This window comes from Odontesthes bonariensis, chromosome 24, assembly GCF_027942865.1.
Source record: "Odontesthes bonariensis isolate fOdoBon6 chromosome 24, fOdoBon6.hap1, whole genome shotgun sequence".
Taxonomy (NCBI): Eukaryota; Metazoa; Chordata; class Actinopteri; order Atheriniformes; family Atherinopsidae; genus Odontesthes; species Odontesthes bonariensis.
Genome location: NC_134529.1, coordinates 8656620 through 8679603, shown reverse-complemented (window position 1 = coordinate 8679603; position 22984 = coordinate 8656620). Strand labels below are relative to the sequence as shown.

Below are 22984 nucleotides of genomic sequence, written 5' to 3'. Positions count from 1 at the left end.
ATCCAGCCAAGTAGCCCACCCGAAGTTTTTTCCGATATTGGCTGAACATAAGCTGAGTTAAGCGCTAACGGACCCTGGCAGTATCTCCAAAATTACCACACTAAAATCACATGCCATGACACCAAACTTCTACAGTAGTACAAATATGGTCTGTACTCACAAAACGATGCATTTGGAAGTTTGTACATAGTCCAGGAGTTTATTGTTATCAACACAAGCCTAATAGCTTCTCTGCTGCTAAAGCTGCGTCGACGTCACTTCCTTGATCTGGGAGCTTCAATGTAAGATGAGGGTTGATCTACTACTGTAGACAACAAAGTATATGCTATATTCTACATGAATTTTTATGTTGTAGAGTTGTGAATTTATTTTATCAATGGAGAAATTGATCAGCCTTGCTTTGTTGTCTACAGTAGTAGATCAACCCTCATCTTACATTGAAGCTCCCAGATCAAGGAAGTGACGTCGACGCAACTTTAGCAGCAGAGAAGCTATTAGGCTTGTGTTGATAATAATAAACTAAAAGTAATTGGATAACGGGGAAGTGTGTGTGTGTGTGTGTGTGTGTGTGTGTGTGTGTGTGTGTGTGCGTGTGTGTGTGTGTGTGTGTGTTTGCATTCTGTTGAATCAAGTGTTAACCTATTCCTAACTTTAACGTGAATATTTGTTAATTACATTAACTTAATGTAAAATAAAAGTAATTGGATAAGGGGGGGAAGTGTGTGTGTGTGTGTGTGTGTGTGTGTGTGTGTGTGTGTGTGTGTTTGCCTGCCTGCATGCCCAGCTGTATAAATTTGAAAGAACAAGACTGTTATCAGAGATATCGGAATAGTATCGGTAGATATCCAAATTTAGTTATCGGAATCGGATCGGAAGTGAAAATATGTGTATCGGTGCATCCCTAGATATGAGCATCTATTCTTAGTAATGCAGTGAGTTACAAAATAAACTGCATAATCCTTTACATTTATTCAGGAGAGTACCATTTCAGGTTGCAATCGTGACAAATAATTAGAGTAAAAGCCAGCCGGAAATCATGTTGCAAAAGCTGTTAGTGCAATGAGCCGGAAAGTTTTAAAGGAAAACTTTTGAAGAAGTGTTTTTAAAAGACAGAAGTGCGAGGAAGATGGAAGGCAAGCAGAAAAAAAAGGGGAGAGGAGATAAAGACATAAGCAAAACAAGTAGTTTAGGCCTAACATGGATTCATAGTCAGACTGGCTTAGGCCAAAACAACAAACTTCTCCAACCCAAGCTTTAGTTTGTAATAGAGAAGCAAATGACCCCTAAGCTCAATATCACCTTGGATTTCGGCATTATGCCTGCTTATCTCATTCATTGTAACAATTGTTCTTCAAAACAGCTGATTAAACATAAACTTTACATGAAAAACTGCTGATGCCATTAAGATGTGCCAGTCTTAATATAAATATTGGGCATGTTCCATAAACAAGCTTTGACTATAAAACAAAGTCCAACATGAAGAAAAAAAAAGAGAAGTGACGATTTTACCATTTCTTTAAGAAGCAGCTTTACTATACAAATCATACGGTGGTTTATTAGATTCAAATAAAGCCTGAGATCAAGTTGCATACCGTACAATAGTCTATCCATGTCCAGATGTCTGGCTTCACTCAACAAAAAAAAAAAAAAAAAAAAAAACAGGAAAAGAATCTAAGTCGTTCTCTTCCAAGCAGCATCTGATAGTCACAGCACTTTTTAACTGTGCACAAAAACCTTGGAACGCCAACAGGCACAATGTTGTGGCTGTGGGTTTTTAATGCTTTTATAAATAATAGAAGTCTATGGCACAGACTAAGAACTGTGGCATTTAGCAACGAAAAAGATTAATATATATATATATATATATATATATATATATATATATATATATATATATATGTGTGTGTTTGTTTTCATCTTTCATTGAATTTGTTGGCAAATAACTGAAGAAGCACATGCAAACATAAATGGAGAGTATATTAGGTAAAAAAAAAAAAACAGAGTTTGCACAGTTCTAACAACTTTGGTATAACATATTTTTGTTAATCAGAGCCTGAACCCACTATCTTGTCATTTCTTTAAGTGGTGTGATCCCACACTGCCTTATTCAACTCAACATTATTGTTGAGGTCCGGGCTCTGGGGAGGATTCATCCCTCCATCAGACCTGTTGCCTGCGATGTTCAGTCCAGTTCTTGTGTCATTTGACATAGCTCAGCCTTTTCTCCTGATTTCCCTTCCTTAGGAATGGCTTCTTGATGCAAGTAAATAAATATGAAGAAATATGTATCTCAGTGACAGGATGCTAGAAAATTGTCTATAGATGGATTCAAAATTGGTTCTTTGCTAAGTTGTCCGTTATATGGAGACCAAGAACTATTGCTTAAAATTCTAACAATATCCGTCTCGCTGGAAGCTAAATGTAAAGAAAAGAGGGTGGTTCAAGACTTCTGCACCGTACTCGATAAAGCTGTGTTAAGCAGAAAAATCTTCAATTCATTATTTTTAACACCGATGGTTGGCAGGCTGACAGGGGATACATTATAATTTTACTATGCCAGCTTCTTCAAACACTGTCAAAGTCATGGAGGAAACAAAAGACAGATGACGTGCAAGACTGGAAATAACCTCTCAGAGTGACACACTTCTTCCTGCTCTGACCTAATCATGAAGACTGATGAAAGCCTGTTCCTGCTGTGATACAGACAGGGGAGAATTAGTGTTCCCCACTGCTGCTTTTTTTTCCATTTTCTAATTCTTTAAGTGACAAAAATCAAGTTTGACCAAAATATGCTTGTACAAAACTGCTATTGTAATCCATTACTTACACCTATTGAGACACAATTCAGGTCTTGCCATGTGTGCCATTAGGTTCTCACTTCCTGTCTACTCGAGAAACATTTACCTTTGAAGAATAATTAGCAGCATTAAAGTGCTTCTTATGTAACTCACTCTACCTTTGCCTGAGCTTCAATCCACAGCTGTCAGAGCTTTACAAATGCCAAGACTGGGAAAAGAAAACCTGAACAACACTGATGTAAAATCAACAGCTTTTTTAAGCATCCATAAAAATACCGACCATACAACACATACTAAAGATAATGAACTGGGTTACAAAGTGATTCAATAAAGTGTGGCGAAGAAAGAAGCATAATTGGTTTATGGGGCGAGTTGAAGTACTTGCAGAAACTCACTCATCAAATTCTCTGTAGATCTCCACCCAAAGCCATTTCAAGACAGCATAAGCAGATTTGTTCCTTTGCCACCTATTCTCTCTTTCTGCCCATCCCCATCCTCATTGTTTTAGGCACAGCTCTTCAAGTCTCAGCTGCCTGCTCTTCACATTCCTGAGTCGTGGGGACATAAGCCTCAGTTTTCCTCTCCCACACTCTCAAGCTCTTTGGAAAACAGGGATACGCACTGGCAGAGTCACTGTATCAAATCTGTTTGTCGGTTAAACTTTTTCAAAGTGGAGCCTGGATTAGGCCTTCTTTTAACTGCTGCTGCTGGAATTCAACAAACCTGGCAAGAGTGGTTGCTTGCACTGGCGTCCAGTGAGATTTGTCGGGCCAAGGTATGCACAGAGTCCCTCTTTTGCCAGGAGAAGTTCACTCAACGGCCACAGAAGCCTCCAACTATCATCACACCATTAGTACAGAGAAGAATTTGCTTAGAACCACTGATATCTATTGTGTTGTTTTCCAAAAGTTGACATACCAAGAATCTTTTTTAGAAAATGTAGGTTTGTTTTATCACAATTACTGCAAAAAGAAAAGGTAACTGTGTCAGGAGAAGCCAGAGAATCATCCACACAGAGATGAATTGAGAAAATGTGGCAACAGAGGAAAAGCATGACCAAGGAGCAGATCCTCTGCTATGACTGCAAATCAAACCAGGGCTGAAGTCGGCAAGCAGAGGAGTGTAAAGTGAAGCAGCAGGGGGGGGCGAAACAAACACGTCATTCAGACAAGAGGCCAAATCTAGCTAAAAAGATTGGTTTGACCAAAGAGACCGCTACGAATAACAAAAAAAAAAAAAAAAAAAAGAGAGAGAAATACAAGATGTTGTCTGCAATTTAAAGTGAGCACAGAAGAAGCACAAAGATTCTGGTAGCTGGGGAAGTCTGTGTGCATGCCGCATTTCAAAAAGCCACCTGCACCTGATGTAGACCTTGGAAAGCATTAAAATTTAATCCTTCGCCATAAAAAAACCCTCAAACTGTTCACCACCTCTGTCCAACTACAATCCGGTGGAGTAAAAGCCTCAACAGTCCCTTCAGAGTCTGTTTAGGTCTGTGTGGAGCTTATTGGGATCCAACAGTGTGGTAAAACCCTGATAATGAAAGCTATAAATCACTGTTACTACATCCCAAGCCTCAAAGCTCATAAAACTTCAGCCCACAACCGGCTGACAACAAAAACATGTTGCTCTCCGTTTTATACTCTTCTCCATTTTTATTTCTTTTCTCATGTTCACACCATAAACAACAGTAGTGACAGGGGTAGCCATGGCACTGCCAAGGCACCATAAAGACTCCTTGCAGCTTGTCTTCTACTGAGACTGTCTAGAGGCTGATTTACAGTAAGACCCTTTTTAGGCTTTGACCAGACTACTGCAGATATTGCTTTTAACAGATATTTTTCACTCCATCTCCTACCGAGAATGAAGAATGTTGAAAATTCCACAAAAGCTGAAATGATCATGCTGGGCCAGTAGTCAGCAATCGCATTTCCATTAACAACAATACAAGGGAAGATTCGGAGCTTGGCAAGTGAGCCGATTCTCTTATGGCAAAAACTTCAGAACCAAAGCAGGAGTTTGTGCAATGGTGAAACCACTAAACAAATGGGATTTGTTTGTGTGGGCGGATGATGAAGTGAAGCTGTTGCTGAATGTGATGTCACAGTACAAGGCCCAGAAAAACTAAAACTAAAACTATTAAGGAGGCGCCGGTGTTGTAATGCTTGCCAGCACATGCTCATTACACTTCTGTTAATTGGCCATCCTCGTCTATACAGTTTATACATGGGCCATCCTCATTGACAAAAAAAAAAAAAAAAAAAAAAACGGTCTGTTTGTTCTTTTATATAAAAGATAGCAATCTTCTTCTTCGATCTGTTTTCCTCAAAAGGCTGTGCCTTTTGCCAGGCCATCGTTGTAGAAAAGAATTAGCTATTAATGACCCGTCGGGTTAAATAAAACGTCCATATGCTTTGTTTGGCTAAAAAGTAACAGATAAATCTGTATGTAACTGACAAGGGGAGCATTCTCTTTTGCCAATGCAGTTAACTCTGTCTCCTTCGCACTTTCCAATCTCAACTATACTGTATTGACTGCACATGTATAAACTCCAATACTTAGAGTTTATACATGTGCGATTTCACAGAACATCGAGTCAGAAAAATTTGAGTCAGCGATATGCCTATTTACCAACCACAAACACAACCACGGCTCTCAAACAAAACTAAGAAGAACATGTCACTCAAGCCTCGAGGTAAATAAAAGAGGGAGAGAGGAAAGTGTGTGCCAACGCTTTTAAACCTGACATCGGAAGACACAATCCCTGTACTTAGAGCAATTAGCCCAGAGTCTTGTTCTCTCTGTTCTCCTTTGTAGTGCTGACACTCAAAACAATTTGAAAGGCCCAGACAAAGTACTAGGCAGCATCATTACGGGAAAAGACAAAAACAAAGTTTGACAAGTTGAGTGGGAGTAAAGCTCGAGTTAACTGATCAATTTAAGAGGGGAAGTGTTGTCAACTGAAAAGGAAAGCAAACACAAATTTCTACGTTTTGACAAGCAGAAAGATGTCTTTTTGATTGGTGGTGTAGCTCTACATTTATATTCTAAGTAATAAGTAGGAAAACAAAATAAAAGCAAAACTACATTGGAGGGAATTCTTCATTCCTCTTGAATGCTGATCTCCACATATTTATAAGCAGGATTTTTAATTTATTTTTTTTCACCAAACACAAAGACCAGCATGTAACAATTAGGTTAAAGCAGCGGAGAGGCGAAATGTCGCAAGGCCATTGGTCACAAGATGTCGAGACTGACAAGCACATGTTTAATGGTCGTGAGAAACGGTGCCTCTGAAAATGCTGTTATAAGGGATGAGAGGGCAGGAGGATTAAGGCTGCAGACAGCTATTCCTGTGACACTTTGACAGATGTGGGGCTTTGCACCTCCCAATGCCAAAGGGTCTTTGAATGAAAGGTCCACAGCTATGCTTTCTGAGCAGTGCCCTCAGCCCCACAGCTCAGTGCCAAAGAAAGGGTCAAGCCGTTGCTTGACTACAGGCATTTAGGGCTTTTCCTGGCTAAATAAAACAATTAAATGTGAGGGCTGGATCATCTTGGGGTTCACCTTTCCCACCCTCACAATCATCCCTTCTGCTCCACTAGTACTTTGTCTTTAACTTCTACCTTTTTCCCTGTATGTATTTTCCTCCTTTTAGTTTATCCTGCAGCATTCTAACCTGAAAAAAAAAAAATGTCTCATGCTTTTTTTCACGTCTTATCACCACATTTCTCCCAATCAATAACGGTCTTGCTGCCATCTACTTCTCAGGTTCTCCTGTTGTTTAAGCCTCATTGTTAAGCCTGCCGCTGTTCCTCTATGGTAATTCACACATGTCAAACAGCGCTTCAGCACAGCATTGGTGTGGGGGTACACAGAAACAGCCCAGTGACAGTAGTGTCATTGGTTAGAGGCATGTTCCTTGGTGCTGCTTTGCCTTTTCACACAGAGCCCGTTCGGCCTTTATTCCTACTTCACTGACCGGCAGATCTGGCTCGACCCCCGTTCCACCTCTACGCTTTCTCACAACACTGATGCTCAACAAAGGCGCATCAGTCTTGGCTTTAAATTCCTGTGAAAAAGCGAAAGGGACTTCCTGCTGGGTGTTTTAAGGCAGAGGCTTATCTAGCGAGTTCTCCTCTTTCTTCTTCAGCTATAGTACCCACAAAGTAGTAAAATAATTATGGTTATCATAAAATTCCAGTCTCCAGCACAGTAAGAGAATGACAAAGATGTGATAACCTGCTGGAAAGCTTTATGTTCCCCTAATTACATTGGAGGTAGAAATATTAACTCAAAGCTTAACCTTATATTGTCCAGCAAAGACTGCTAGAAAAACACGTGCCCAGAACATTCAGAGGAGCTGCTTACATTTCTCTAAGTGGGATCACCTCTTTAATGACTGTGTCTTGTGGAAGTGAGATCATTTTGCATGGGTTTCCACCAGTGTTCAAAACCAATTCTTCAAAAATAAAACATGCATGAAAACACCCCATTCCCCCACATCATTTAATCGACAGATGAGCTTTTACTTCCACACTAAAACATAGTTTAATGTGTGATGAACTACACTGGAAGACACCGGTTGTATATCATTCCGTCTTTATAATGCTTGCATGATGTGCCAAAAGAAACTCAGAAGAAGCCGAGGAAAGTCACAGTTACTTAGCCTTCACAGAAATTCCTGTTCACAATCGCTGAGTAACACATTTCCAACATGGAGGGAGAAGCTTGTGTGGCTTGGTAACGACTTGTGTAAAACATTCCTTCCTACAGAATGATGAAAGGAGATTTCTTTGTGGCACGCTGCTCCAATTAAGAGAGGCTAAAGGCAAAAAAAGGTGCAACAACAGACAGCTTCATTTTTTTTGTTTTTGTTTTTAAAGATAGAGAAGAAAGAAAAACAGCTTCTAATTACCGTTGTTAGAACCCTGCATTATCATTACACCCCAAGGTCTCTGACAACACCACTGTGCTGCCATGGCAACACAGTGCTGGCGGAGCGATACTGGTACTACAGTTTCATGTTTAGCCCTTTTCTGCTGACTATATGTGATGAATGTGTTCAATGTCAATCTGTTCATTGACCTAAACTCTAATCCTGAGCAATCTCTGATGAGCGCAGGTGGACACATCAGTCAGCCTGGCTGGCACTACTTCACCCATGAGGTAAACAACACAACACAGCTGGGTGAATCTGTTATTATGTAACCCTGCACCACCCCCGCAGGCCTTGTTCACACCATTCCTCTCCTCCTACTCCACCTCCCTCTTGTGCTCCATTGGCTATTTGCAGGGAAAGGTGCATTGAGAGACAACACTGTTCTGATACCGACACAGCCTGTGGGGATGTGTGTGGAGGACTCAGCTTTCGTAAACCCTAAATCTTTAAGCAGAAGTTCATGCAAACAGTTTCTAAAGTCCGGTTAAACAACAAGAACAGGCAGGCTGCTTATTGTTTAACACAGTTACAGATGATTAGCTTGTGATTATGTGGCTTTGTGTGTATACTGCTTTAAATTCCTAAAACTGGTTATTGGCTTGCAAATTTGTATCCATGAGTGATTCCATCAGTGATTCTGTCTGTGATTCTTGGAAATAAATTTTGTTACTAAGCAATACTTACCAAAAGTGGAAGTGCACCAGTTGCCTGGCAACATTAGCTTATTGAATCTCATATCAGGAAGCAACGAGAACCAGTGGTGCTTTGAGCTACAACCCTCTAGATACTTTTCTCATCTTGGGTACAGAGTGTGATGTTCAACTACAATCATGTTATTCAAGTAATCTGGGAGCCTATTATGTCTCTATTCATGACTGTGCACAATTATCAGCATGACCCCACACAGGGTCACAAACATTTCATTTTCATCCATGGGGAAAGTTAGTTAACAGTCTATTGTTTTGTTATGGGCCGTTTACTAACCAACTCACTGATTATACCTTTTTTGAACCAGTATGTCAATGAAATGGCCATAAAATAAAGAAAATAAGGGTGACAGGCTGAAGTGAGTATGTTCACTTAAATCGCTCCTCAGCCGAAGCCATTTTCCCTGCAAGTGCTCTAAGAGATGTTAAAGGGCTTCAGGCACTCATTTCATTAAAAACAACCCCGTGGGCCCTCACTGAACAAGCTGACAGTCTTGCTGTCATTAGAAAGCACCACTGGGGCAGCAAAGTCTCCAATGATGCACTAACTAATGAAAACCCATCAGCTATCACATCAATATCCACAAACCACTCATCAAGCTTTCCCCCTCACAGCTGGTGAAACCCAGCGGAGGCATTAGCCAGAAGCTGTCAAAACGCCACTGCAATGGATAAAACCGCTATGTGTTAAATCGCCTCCAATGACCATTGTAAGCACAGAGATCACAAAGAAGCCTACTCAGATTATGTGGCTGTGTAATATGGCAACATCCTTTCATGATGAAAAGAGGGGATGCAAAGAAACCAGGTGCTGAGGAAAGCAGAATTTGCTTCAGAGATTTTATAGCTGAAAAGGGAACAAATACCTTCACCTCAGGGCTCCACTAAGTTCTTCCACCAGCACAACATTTAGGAGCACCACTGAAATTGGCTTTAACGCAGGACTTTTAGCATTTTTCTATCTTGACTGCAGTTGTGGTAATAAACAATTAAAATGCTGTTTTACTTTAAATGAAACCCCTCTTTAAATTAAATGAGTTCTTCATCCCTTCCTACAAGCAGCAGATTTAGTTAGAACCCCTAAAAAATAAATAATTAAAAATGCATTAATACATAGCTTGACATGTGGATTTAAGTTAAATGGTCGACACATTGGTATCACTGAAGAGCTGTACCATGAAGTCAGTGAATCGCAACTCTTCCTTCACACTGCTGTCGGGTTTACTGAATGTATTATCATTTCAGCACCTTCTGCATGCCAAAAACTGCAATACTTACTTATAAATGTTTCCCACAGACATGCTGCAGTTCATTATCTGTCCCTGGACCGTTTGCATCATGTCATCTCTGTGCTTCAAGAATGTCTCATAATCAAACTTTGAGTTCCACTCTGCAAACTTGTTTTCTCCACAAAGTCTGGAAAGCCTGAATAACGGTTCATGAAACACATGACTGTACTTCCATTTTAATAGAATTTTTTCACATTATGAACTGTTTGAGTGATTCAAGTTGGAAGGCATTCAACATTCACAACATTCTTCATCCTACGGTCATCAGAAAGTTGGGGCTGTATTGTCACAGGAGGGTCTCGATGATGGTAGGAAAAATGAACAGACAGTTCACCTCTGCATCCTCCATCACTCATGATATGGGCAGCAAACACACATCTTTGCTTCGTTCCATCCTGTTGTCTGGGGGGCCTAGTTCAAAACCTTGGTTGCACCTTGGATCTCAAAAAATAGTGGCAAAAATTCTGAGTTCTGCACCAAAAACAAAGAGTTCTTTCTCGAGGCCGAAAGGATGACAAAGTTATTGGTGGCCGCCTACTTCAAAGGCAAAAGATTACCGTCTTGAAGCTGTATGTCTCCTAAAGACTGTGTTGTACTGTAAATAAAAAAACATAACTTATCATTTCTTTCCATGAGACTTTAGTGTGAAATTTGGTCCTAATCATCCCATTATTTCTTTAGTTACTAAGAAAATGGGGTTCTGTGTGGCTACATTGACTATGAAAGCTTGGCTACAAATTCTACAGTTCATTCTTGAGTCAAAGCAAACTTTTGAGCCACATTATATTAAGAAGCCATCACGGTAATGAAGCAAATGAATGAGAGAAAAGATAAAGACAAAGCAAAGATAATGCCCCCAGCCTCAGCTGTCGTTAGCACGGAGGCACAGAAAAGAAGCAAAACTATTAACATCCGAGGAGCTGGAACTACAGAATAATCTGCATTTTTGCTTTAAAGATGACAATGATGGATGATAAAGAAAGTAATCGCTAATTAACTAACAGAATATGTGCTGATTAATTTTCTGTCATTTAAAAAGATGATTAATCAAAACTCACTAGTGTACAGCCTGTTCACATAATCTGTGGTTTTGATTAAAAAAATGTTCCCTCACATGGAGACTATGCTACAGATGAGCAATACTCCCTATTCACCATTCATGTAGGAAGCTGACTGTGGTGAAATCATAACACACACAGTCACATACGCTCACTGAACAGCATGTGCTTTGCCTCGAATAAACACAAATCACATGCAGCGCGTTGTGAGGGCCAAACGGAAAATAACTTTTAGCCAAAATATGACAAGTGTTCCTCAAAATGACTCAGTTTGCACTGCATTTCCTCAAGTCCCCAGAACTGCTCAACAGCTGTACTTTGATTTTAGCTGTACTGACATGGAAAATGAGGAATGTTGTGTTTTCATGTCCAAAGATTTACCGCCACAGCAAAAGTTCACACTAACCTTCTGGGAGGTCACCAAGGTTAGTGCTGCAGGAACAAAGCCCACTGGAGTTATTTTCTCTGCAGGAACAAGCACAAATCTCTGCAGCCCCAGACTTCCAATCCTGCTTGTTCAAATAATCATTAACCAGATCAACCCTAAGTAAATATTTTGTGAACCTTTGTAAACTCAAAGGCAAATACGCATCTCTATGATAGGGACGTAAACACTGGCATACACCACATAAAAAAGGATGGGTGCTGGGAAGTGGGACACACAGATTTCAAGTTTAGACAATGTTGAAAACGATGAGGTCATCCCCATTGTGTACACACAGCATTCTCACACATTCCTATGCATTCCATTATAGATCTGTGGCCCAGCTGAGCCTAGTGACAGAATGATGCCATTTATCAAACATTTTTTACTTTAAAAATCCATGAGGTTTGAAACTCTTCTCTAGCTTTCCTGCTCATTCCCTTATAAGCTCAAGCGCTCCTTTTCTTGACTGAGCAAATTGAGCAGAAAGTTTGCAGTGCGCTCCATATTTCACACAGCGAGCACTACAGATCACACCAGCCCTCTTCCTGCTCCCACCGCCTGCAGACCAGATGTTGAAGGTCTGAGCATTGTCAATCAATTTATTTGGATAATAAAGAAATCATCCACAGACCCACTTGACCTTCCTCTGACGTACCAGAGGAAGACAGAACTCAGCTTGGGTTTCCTTCAGTGCAAAAAAAGCAGGAACTAGATAAACAAACAGTATGTAAAATCTGCTTTGGAAATCTGCATTAATGTGGCGATAAAACCAATGTGAAGAACAACGTTAGTCATTTTGCCTCAAACCAAACATCTGCAACCTCAATGAACACAGCCAGCCCAACTAACAAGTGAAAAATTAACAAGGAGCTGTCAGCTTTGAGCTGCAACTCCAAGAGGGATAAGAATCACCAAATCTCTTGCAGCTTTCAGAGATAAGGATCTACAGGCACGCTGGGTTGTAGGATGCCAGGTGATTTGCAAGCTGTTGAAGTCATTGAAACTGCAGAGTAAGCACACTAACCCTCGTTTCCACTATGCAGTTCAGTACGGGTCGGTTCGGTATGGTACGGTACGGGTCGCTTTGGGGTCAGCTTGCGTTCCCATTGTACAAAGGGGACCCTCGGGGTGGGCGGAGTGCATGCCGAAGCGTAAATAGCAAATAACAGCAAATAACAAATAACATTGATAATTTTGAACCACCTCCAAGCTTCTTCAGCTTAATGCCACACTGGCTCTCTGCCATTTTTGCGGCAATCAGCTGGAAAACTTTTGTTTCGCACAGCGCCATCGAGCTCCCGCTGCACAGCCTCCTCACCAACAACGGAGAGAAGAGCCTGGAACCGGTCCTGTGTGCTAGGTACCCCAAGCAGAAGGGTTACGAAAATGGTAACGATACGGTACGGAACGGTACGCTTTCGTGGTAATGGAATCACTGAACTAAGCGAACCGTTCCGACCCAACCCGTACCGGACTGCATAGTGGAAACGCGCTACTATTCACCATAAAACCAGTTCTACCTGCACTCTGCCGCCAAATTAACATCCAGCTTTTAATGAGTAAAGCCATTTCAACAGCCATTATATGATATTTGTGGACTTCAGAGGCACTGAAAAGATGTAGCTTTTTATGACAGAAAGTCAAAAATGCAGATATGTGCAGTCATATAGCAATTTCAAGGTGCAAGACTTTGAGTTTGAATTCAATCTGATAGCTACTTTTTATTGCCAAGAAAAGCATTAGTATTTACAAAAAAAATAAATAAATAAACATAATCAATAAACGTAATAGAAAATTAAAATGCAGATGTCCAAAAGTGGTCCCATCTCTTGGCAAGATCATCGTAAATGGAAATTGAGATGCACCGAATCCTTCACTGGTGAATTGTAATCGAATCAAATCGTGAGACAAGCAAAGGTTCGCAGCTGTAGCTGATCAGAGGGAAATTCATATTTCATCTTTTACACATTAATTTCTCGAGCTATAAATATTTAAAAAAGCACAAATTATAAAAAAAAAAAAAAAAAGGTTAACTTTGACCTAAAAGTAAAAGCAGCAATGAGCTCTTGATAAATTGCACTGGGCACCGTTTCTCTAACAAAATGAGCGACCAGCAAGTAACCGCGAGGAATTGACAATCAGCAATATCTCTCACTTTATAAGTGGATCTGCAAAGCAGGAAGACTGCTGAGGGTTCAGCCAGAAGCTGCTGCGGCTCTCACTAAATCAAGAAGGATTTATGCCTTTACTTCCCCTGACAAAAATCAAGAACCTCCTTGGAAAATAACAATCCAAAGCAAGATGTTTTTCATTAGGACTCTTTCCTCAATGGCACAAAAACTGAATGGTGGCGCTTCATTCAGCTGACAAAAATAATGCCCTTCATGTCTGCATGACTTCATTTTTCTGCAAACGTTCTTAAATTTACAATTTCACACACACCCCTCGTGTTTTGTTCAATAAAACTTTCGTATCAAATGTGATCTCTTAAACAAGAAGACAAGGTAAGACTAATTACTACAGCACAATTTAACAACAAGGCAATTCAAAGTACTTCACATAAGACATGAAATGCATAAAAATTAAAAGTATTAAACATAGATAGAATAAAAAGAGTAAACTTTATTTATCAAGGTCCTTCATTTGAATCCGATCAACCAAATGTAGTGACAAACATGAAAGTCTTCGATTTGAAAGCAGCACGGCTGCAGCAGACCTGCAGTTTTCTGGAAGCTTCTTCCACATACATGCATACAAACTGAAAGCTCCGTGGTAGTTTTAACTCTCTGAAACACATACAAATCTGTTCTGGATGACCCAAAAAGTTTGGAGGGTTCAAAACGTACCAGAAGATGTGCAGAGACCTCAGACCTTTTCTAGTCTTATTGAGAGTTCAAACTCCAACTAGGTTCTGAATCAACTGCAGCTGTCAGATAAATCTTTTAAGCAGACCAATAAATAATCAACCTTGAAATATTCTTGAGGTGATGGTAGAGCTGTGAATCTTTGCTGGACTAATGACTCAATTATGATTCATCTGTTAACAATTCCGTGAATTCACCAGACAACTGTCTTCAATATGACGTCTGCATCTTTTCAGTGTCTGAGTCACCCACTTCAGCACTGTACCTTCTGGCATAATCACATGTAACAACTACTGCATTAGCTTTACTTTAACAACTTTTACCTGGGATTTAGTTCGGCTGTAGGATGCAGGTTTAGCCATTTGTGTAAAGTGAAGTTTGTGATTGGAGCCCTAGTATATATAAAAGTTGTTTTAGTATTATGTTAGAGCAACTACGTACAACCAGTACAACAACCAGTTGTTTGTTTGTTCAAGGCACTCAATGAATGCATGTAAGGGTATAATCCCCAAGGGATAGGATTCCTAATTGTACTACAGGAAGAAATTTTGTTGCTTTTCACAATCTGGGCAAGACAGAAAACAGGCAATATTGCTAACTAACAAATGACTGCATAAAGAGTGACGCCTCAAAGTAACCGTGAGCACAGAAATTAACTGTAACAGTAGCAGCACTAAAACTCACAGCGGGCAAACAACTCCCAGCTGAACTCAATCAAAAAGCGCGGACCCATCCATGTGTTGCTTACTAGTAAAGTCCACATAAAAGTGAAGCTTTTATGCGCGATGAGCAAATGTGTGGTGCAAGCCGGAATGAATCAGTTCGAGTTTACGTTTTCATTACCAAAATTTAACATCAGTAATTTCTTTTTCAGGCATGAATATCAAACCCCTACATCAATTGAAATATTAATCCAATTTGAAGCAGGTTTTTTAAGGGCTTTTACACTGTCCCTGGTGAAATTACCAGTATAACTGAAGCGAATTGAATGTTCAATTACTATAGAAGTATGCATAATTAATTTGGATATTATTCCAGAAAACAGAGCAGCTTCACTGAAACATGTAAACTAATGCATTCCTTTAAAAACTGCCGTCACATTGTGAGCAACTGACAGCAGTTGTGTCTTTGTTGTTTTGACTGACAAATAAGACACTGAACCACATGTGTGTGAAATCTGTGCCGAAGTATCTCAACATGAACCCTCCGAGCCACATTACCAGAAACCTCAACCAGCCACAAGATTATCTGTTTGGTTTGTCGAGGCTCAGTCATGCACCACAGCGAGTGATGAGAACTCAAACTGACAGTAAAATCACTGTCACTTACAGCACACTTAATGACGCAGTTTAAAGGCTGAGCAACACCCCAAAATCTTATTGGCTGTAAAGTCAGATTACTCTTTTTTTTTTTTTATAAACCGCTTCTTCATGCTGTGGTAGAGCTGAAATGTGCGGTGTAACGGCGTACTGATAATATTACACGCTGCATGTACTAAAGACTGCAGCTAATCTAAAAATCTAAATGCAAGCCGATCTTAGCGCTCTCCAACTTCAACCGGCAAAATTCAAGCTGATCAAAGATGCAACTTCACGCATGAGTGTGGAACATCAAACCAAGATATGTCTTTCTTTAATCCGGCACATCAAAAGGAGATTTCCCAACAGAAGCACAAAAGAAAAGCATCGGCCTGTTAAGGAAATTGCATTTGACCTTTGACCATTTGACGGTTGGCGACATCGGGAGTGTAGGTGAACGTCTGTCGCCCTACGAACTGACACAACCCATCAATGTGAGATTAAATGTGTTTTTATTAAATACATCAAGCTTAAATGCTTGGTATAAGCAACCATAAGGTGTGTTAGTTTAAACTGAAAAGGCAGGTTTTTGAGTAGTCGAACACGTTAAAAATACACCAGAGCCAAAACTATGTTGAATGCTATAAACTGAACAAACACACAAGCCAAACACAATCCATATTAATTTAACTATAAACTCTGAGAGCTAACTTTAGCAGCAGCTTACTCGTCAATATGTAAACAACAGCAGTAGATGGAAGAGACAAGGAAGTCAACTTAGCTTTCTGCTGCTCTAAGGCTAAATTTCAAAACCCCGAGTTTGGAATTGTGCAGAAACACACACGGAACAAGAAACTTCACAGTAGATCTTCTTTCTAACCTCAAATATAAAAAAGCCTTTTTCACACTTACGTGCTGAATTGATGCAGAGCTGACGGATTCCAAAGAGAATTTATCAAATAGACGAGACCAAGATGAGCAGAGAATGATGATGATTTCTGCCAAACAGTGTTATCAAATGATCCTCCTCTCTACCCCTCACATCTATCTGGTTTCAAACATATTTCTCAGGGGTCTCATCTTCTTTCACCATTGCTGTCCCTCTGACTCAAACTTCACACTGGCTAAACTCATTTAGTGTCTTTGTTTAAGTTCTCTCTCCATTTCCTAATGTAGGTTCTCGACCTTTAGATAGACCTTTACATTTAAAATGATGTGCATTAAAATTAAAGAAGCTGTTCATAAACCCACTCAACCAATCAGACAATTCAGCATAGCTTACAGTTCTTTAGCTCAGGTTCAGCTGCTGCTGCCTTTACCTGTAATTTCATTAAGTCTGCTCCTATTAATCAATCAACCAACATTTGTTTGAAATAACTTAATGGAAGTTGCTTTATTTTCACGTTGCATCTCCACATACAAACACTTTATCAGCAATTAAACCAAACTCGGTGAGAAACTAACTTTTTTTGCTTAGGCACCCAACAGTACCGACATCCTTTGACTCATCTAGCCAGACACAAATCTGAAGCGCTCTTTTCTTGGAAACAGATGGCAAGGCAGTTGGTAGGAATTTCAGCGACGCTCCCATGCATGGTAACTGATAAGATTTACAGTTCTTGTGCTCTGTTGCGCTCCTGCAATGTCATTATGAAGCCAAAGAGAGGAAGGGCTGATGACATACTGAGAAAACAATCAATTTTACACCAAAAAAAACAAGGAACACATGTTCCACCTGTACCTGGCTTATATTAGTCAACGTGTTGTAGTGAGTCTCCCATTTTTACAACTGGGTTTAAACAGATCAACTCTACGTCAGACTATCCCACTCGACTGAGTAGGCAGACCTCAGTGATTGTGTCAACTGCAAGATTATGAGGCCAGTTTTCACGTCATAGACAAATGGCACACATCTAATACAAATCCTAGATCAATTGGTAGTCATCCATAGCCATGTGTGAACGCTACAAGAATTGAATTACGAGGCTTGCAGGCGCATCCCCGTCTCCAGCTGAATATCTTGCATGATATTCTGTGGAGGAGCTTCAGCTAATGAGATTGCAAATGATCAGGGAAGGGAACACAACAGGAGGAAACCCAGAAAGGCAAAGCAATAGAGATTATGATGAGTATGGTCTGCTCAATAAACTGAGCAGAATTCGACTAAATGCTGGCGAGAACACCCATGTCTCTTTAATGTTTCCAGCACGCAGTATCACGACAGACTCGAGAGGGAGAAGTCGTGGAGGGAAACTGCCGTTCTATCCAACATCCAGGTGAGAAAACAGATGGAGTCACCAGGAACTCGTAGTGTAATATTACTGACAAGAGACGGACTCGTCTGCATAACAGCTGAAGATCTGACAGATGAGACGAGGGTTCACTCTGGCGGAAAAGATCTTGTGTGTGACCCCATACCACAGATCACTCGAGCAGTCTTAACTCACGAGCTCTTAAAAACTCCCGATCCTAAGTGAAGCGTGACATGCAGAGTCAATCATACAACAGTCCGGCAACACTGAAAACCTTGTTGCATGGCTTCAATTTAGCAACCGATACCTCCTACAAAGTTATATGAAGCCTATTCCTACATTCATCGAGGATATTTGTGTTTACTTTCTGATGAGTCTGTTCAAAACTAAGCAATGTTCAAACCTACATTAAAACACCTCGAAATCAGATCACTTCCACACATTTTCACATAATCACAGGTGAACGCATCAATCAATTATTCAACCGATAAATCAACAATCTGACTTTGAATTAGACAGAAGCTTTCAGCACAGTAGCAGTTATCTGCACTTCAGTGAATAAATGATGCCATGTTATGAACTACAGCCTTATGATACCCAAATGTTATGAATAATGCACTCTTAGTCGACTGTACTTTAAAATAAATTATTCAAGTTACACATACTGTCCAATTTAGGCTCAACGATCTCACTTAGATCATGCCTTGTAAAAAGGGTAACTACACACTACTTTGTGCTTTTAATGCAAGAGATTTCGTTCACTGCTCAATTTTACAAGGTCATTTCCCAATATAAATACTAACGACTGAGAGACAAATAATGAGTTTTGGAATGACAGAACACGCTTCAACAATAGAGTCTGGAGCAGAAAAAGAGTCAGTATTTCCAACTTTATGTAAAATGTATTTTTACTGTCCAACTTTTGTCCATTGTGAACTGTCCTCTGTCACATGTACAGCTGGAATAACATCATTTTAAGCATTATTCCTATTATACATCTTGGCTGTTCCTGTACTCTCAGGGCTCTCCGTCTGTACAGTCTGTTCCCTCTGTTTACTTCTGCATGGATTAGCCTGCCCAGTCATTGTTTCATGATGTTCTTTTTTTCCTTTTGCTCATCTGTCACAACTGAAACTGGCAGCTTTCTTTTTTTTTTTTTTTTTTAATAATCCGCTGCTTCAAATGTAATCTTCTTACGGCCCTAATTAAGAAGTTATTATAACAGTCAGACAAAAAAAATAAAATGTACAGCACAACGAAAAGTTTGCTTTTAAAGGCCACACAGCTCAGGTGAAGTGTCTCAAAAGTAAACGCTTCCTTTTGTGACCTCTCCCTCTTCTTTTCTGTCTGCTATAGAAAACCCTAACAAAGTCTCAGCAAGACTTCAGCTTTACTCTCCGCAAAACACCACAGATCAAAGAGATATGCACTTTCACGTGTCGGCGAACACACCACAAGGGCTGTTTGATGAGTGAAAACAAAATGCTGGTGAGCACTCCAAATGTGTCAAGAGCACGGAAAACTCGTCTGTCAAGCAAGGTTGCACTCAGGTCATTTGGGATTGCGTTTTCCCTTTTTTTTTTTTATTTACCATTTGAAATTTGAATATAATCTCTGGATTTTGCAATCTAACCAAACGGCTGTGTGAAATGTGTGCACGCATCTAAATGTGAGACTCGGTTTGATTGGCACCTTCGTAAGCAGTGTTAATCAATCTTTGAATGATAATGTAGCACATGCTGATTATTTTCATGTGCATAGTGTAAGCTAATAATGTCACTCGTGAGAGAGTGAAGAATCACGATAAATGTGGTCTTACATTTTAAATGAAGACAAAGCCAGGCCTCACCAGAAAAACACTGCTTAAAGAACAAAGAGACTTAGTAAATTGGATTAATGCAGTTTACTGCATGTAGCACTCTTTCAAGCACCCTGCAAAGTTTTCAAGGTGCTTATCTATTGACAGATAAGTAATCACAGCTTTACTCACTTAACAACCTTTCTTTCCATCAAACCTTCTCTTGATTATGATGTCAGCTACCAGCCTGACATCGTGTCTGTAAGAGGAATTTGCTTATAGTAGGCATTGCTGATTTGGTAGCATATTATCTTACAGCTATCCTGGAGAAATTTGTTACTGTGCTCGAGTTATGGTAAACGCCACAGCTTTTAGCAACAAAAAAAAAAAGCACCTTTAAATTATACAGCATATGTGGGATAAACATTGATGTGCAAGGGCCAAATTTTGTTTTATCAAATTATTCTGTGACATCTATTCACAGTTAATGACTCATTTTTGCTCTATTATTTATCAATAGCCCACCCCCAGACATCTAGCATATCATACAAATAGACAAAGACAGAAAGGAAGGGAGATTTAAAAGAAAATAAACAGAAAAAGGAAAATTGACTTGAATTTGAGCAAAAGCAGAAGTAAATTTTATAAGCTGGAGTCAATACAGAGAAGATAAGCATAGGCCCGCCAAAGAAAATGACAAGCAAATTGCTGCAATGGGGGGAAATGATGAAGAGATAAGGGAAGGGTTGTGGGCAGAAATGATGATAATGTCAGAGACCTGGCAACAGGAAGAAAGTAAGACTTGAGAAAAAAAAGAAACTGTAAGTGATGGGAGAGGGTAAACGGCAGGAAGTGGAGAGTGACGATGTGGCGGCAGCAATGAAACAGCAGCCGTGTGGGAGGACATAAACAGGTAAGACCCCATTACTAGCTTCTGTCAGTGATGCATAGCATGCATATAATGGAGGAGCTTGCTGGACAGTTTGTCCTAGTTTTCCTGGCTTTGCATTCACCAGATTCCCCATGTGCATAGCCAAAACCCCGTCCGTCCCATACGGAGCAAGATTACACACTGGAGGCTTTCTGAAGGAGTGACCACATCTTGATCACAGTGCATCTGATATACATCTAAGCCTCAAGATTTTGCTTGCAAAAAGTAGCCATGGTCCTATAAAGCTCTTCCACTTAAAACCCAGAAAGAAACTCCCCCACTGTGCTTCCAACGCAGAGGCATGAAGCCCTTTTGAAGGCGACTCCAGCCGCTAAATCCAGGACCATCAGCAGATGATTCAGCTGCTCTACATCCCAAGGCTGCCCATCAACAGCTCTGATACTTTTCGCTTTCCTCCCCCCCTTACCTCCTCCTTTATTCAGCAGCACCATGTGTGACAGAACATGTGCGCCTCCACCTACACACTCAATTTCAATAGCCTACTTAATATTGTAAATGCGACACAGCCTCCAGATCTGCTCAGCCTTGGCATTCACAGGCTCTGGAAAGGGAGGGCTGACGGCATTAGATGTTGAACTGCTAATACATGAGTTTGTTTGTTTGATGCAGCAGCTGCAGCAGCCAAAGCAAAGCGCACAAAGCAGTTCAAATTCTGCCGTAGAGGGAGGATATCTTTAATGCTGCTGCTGTGTGTCGAGTAGAAAATTGGACCCGTCCCGGCCGCCCAATGAATAGTGATGTGATCTCTTTGACATGTCCATTTAGGGCTCCTCAAAGGGAGAAGCTGAGTGCTTCTGTGTGTATATGCTGGCCCCCTGCAGGGCTGAAGCTGGTAGCCTGAGGGAAGACTCCACAGGTGGAGATGGCAGTAATAACAGAAGACAGAGCATCTTTCGGGGGTCTCCTTACAATGAAAATCCCTCCCAGGGTGTCATTAGGGCAAATGGAAAGCTCTGACAAAAGTATGAACTAAAAAAAACCATCCCGAAAGCAAACTTTGCTGTGTGCAAAAAACGATTGTAAATCAAACACATGTTATCTCAATAAAAAGAGCACTGATCCGTGTTAAATCACCAGATGATGACAGGTTCATGGCATCTTTATCACCCGTGTGGCACTGTTACATCACTATCCAAATCTGACAACCACACACGGCCATTTTGATTATTCAGAGTAGTTTTGACAGAGCTCTTTAGTAGAAATAACTTAATGTTTGATTTCATGCACATGCCACCCGTGCACAGCTCGCCTAAAAGTCAAATTGTGCACAACTGACTTCCTGAGAAACAACTTGACGAAATTCCCCTGCATGAACGCGCAGTTGCGCCTCTCTTGGAAGATTGCATCGCGATTCAACACCTTGCAGAGCTTTAGTGAACATCGAAACAACCACTTTAAAACAACTGCGATGCCCGACAAAAAAAATAGATGGATGAATAAATAATACACTGCAATGACATTCGCGACTTTGCTCTGAGGAGAAAGGAGCAGCCCAGCTATAAGCGAAGCATTTCTCTGATGAGAGTAACTCAAGTCACTGATTGTTGCGACGTTGGAAATGATGGACAGCGAGTCAGAGCCGGACAGGAAACCCACAAGAGAGGGCTGCAGCTAGCCATCACAATTATACAGCAGCCACGCAGAGACTTAAACAAACAACAATTACCTTTATCTGGTGGCGATTTAGCAAGATTTCCTGTTTATCTAGGCGCAAGAGGGAGCATCCTTGTCTGCGTTTTCAGCTGCGATGTGGGTTGCGGCGAGAAGCAGAGAGCGAGATGTTGACTGGACCGCGGCCGCACGAAACGATCAATTCATCCCACCACACAACTGACACAACGAATCCTAAGTTTAAGTGGATGTAAGCTCGTGTGCAGGAGCCGTGATGCCCCGTGCAGCAGCGCTGCCTGACTGCAGGATGAACTTTTCTATGTAGTTTTCTCTGTGAAGCATGGACTTATATCATATAGGCTACAGTTTACATGTTTTTGAATTCACTGAATGGCCCGGACTAGCGGTGTTTATATCTCCTGTATATATATACCAGTGCAGGGACCGACGGAACAGAGCGCGTGCTTGCTTACCTTTATCAATTTCCACCTTGTCCACCTTCAAGAGAGGAAAAACGCCGCTTTCGCTGCTCATTCGCCGGTATGCAAACCGTGACTGCAATAATTTTAAAAGAATAGCAGAAAACCTGTGGAGCTTTTTCGCCTCTTCGACTATCACTGTCCGTGGGCTCTCCCTACCGCCTCTCTGTTTGTTCAAATCAGAAGTTCATCCAAAGTTGCAGCGGTTCGCCCCGCCTCACGACGGCGATGAGGTCACTTCCTCTTCGAACTTAATCAGCTTGTGCTCTCGCGATACGAATCAGCGCTGTTGTTTACACGGTGGGGGAAAAAATAAACTCTGTAGTCTCGCGATATGTCTGTTAGACTAGAAAATGAGCTGGATGGGATGATTGCTGATGAAAGATGGGAGAAGGAAAGGAGAATGTTGCTCTGGCAACCAGGATCGGATGGGCTTTTCGGCGCTGGCTTTTTTTTCTCAAAAAACTAGTGTTTGTGAGGTAAACTGTATAACCGAGAAAAATAATTGC

At 40.7% G+C, this 22984-nt stretch overlaps 1 protein-coding gene across 5 annotated transcripts in view; it reads right to left on the bottom strand.

The window, feature by feature from the left end:
- Positions 1–22673, bottom strand: part of sipa1l1 (signal-induced proliferation-associated 1 like 1) — an 82717-nt gene extending 60044 nt beyond the window's left edge. For 4 of the 5 annotated variants that reach the window (XM_075459864.1, XM_075459868.1, XM_075459867.1 and 1 more), the window contains exon 1: positions 22470–22673. The gene's annotated coding sequence lies outside the window, so the exon portion shown is untranslated. Of the gene's footprint in view, positions 1–22051; positions 22187–22469 lie in introns of those variants that run through there. The other variant, XM_075459865.1, reaches the window with a different exon arrangement.
- Between the last annotated feature and the right edge of the window lie 311 nt (positions 22674–22984).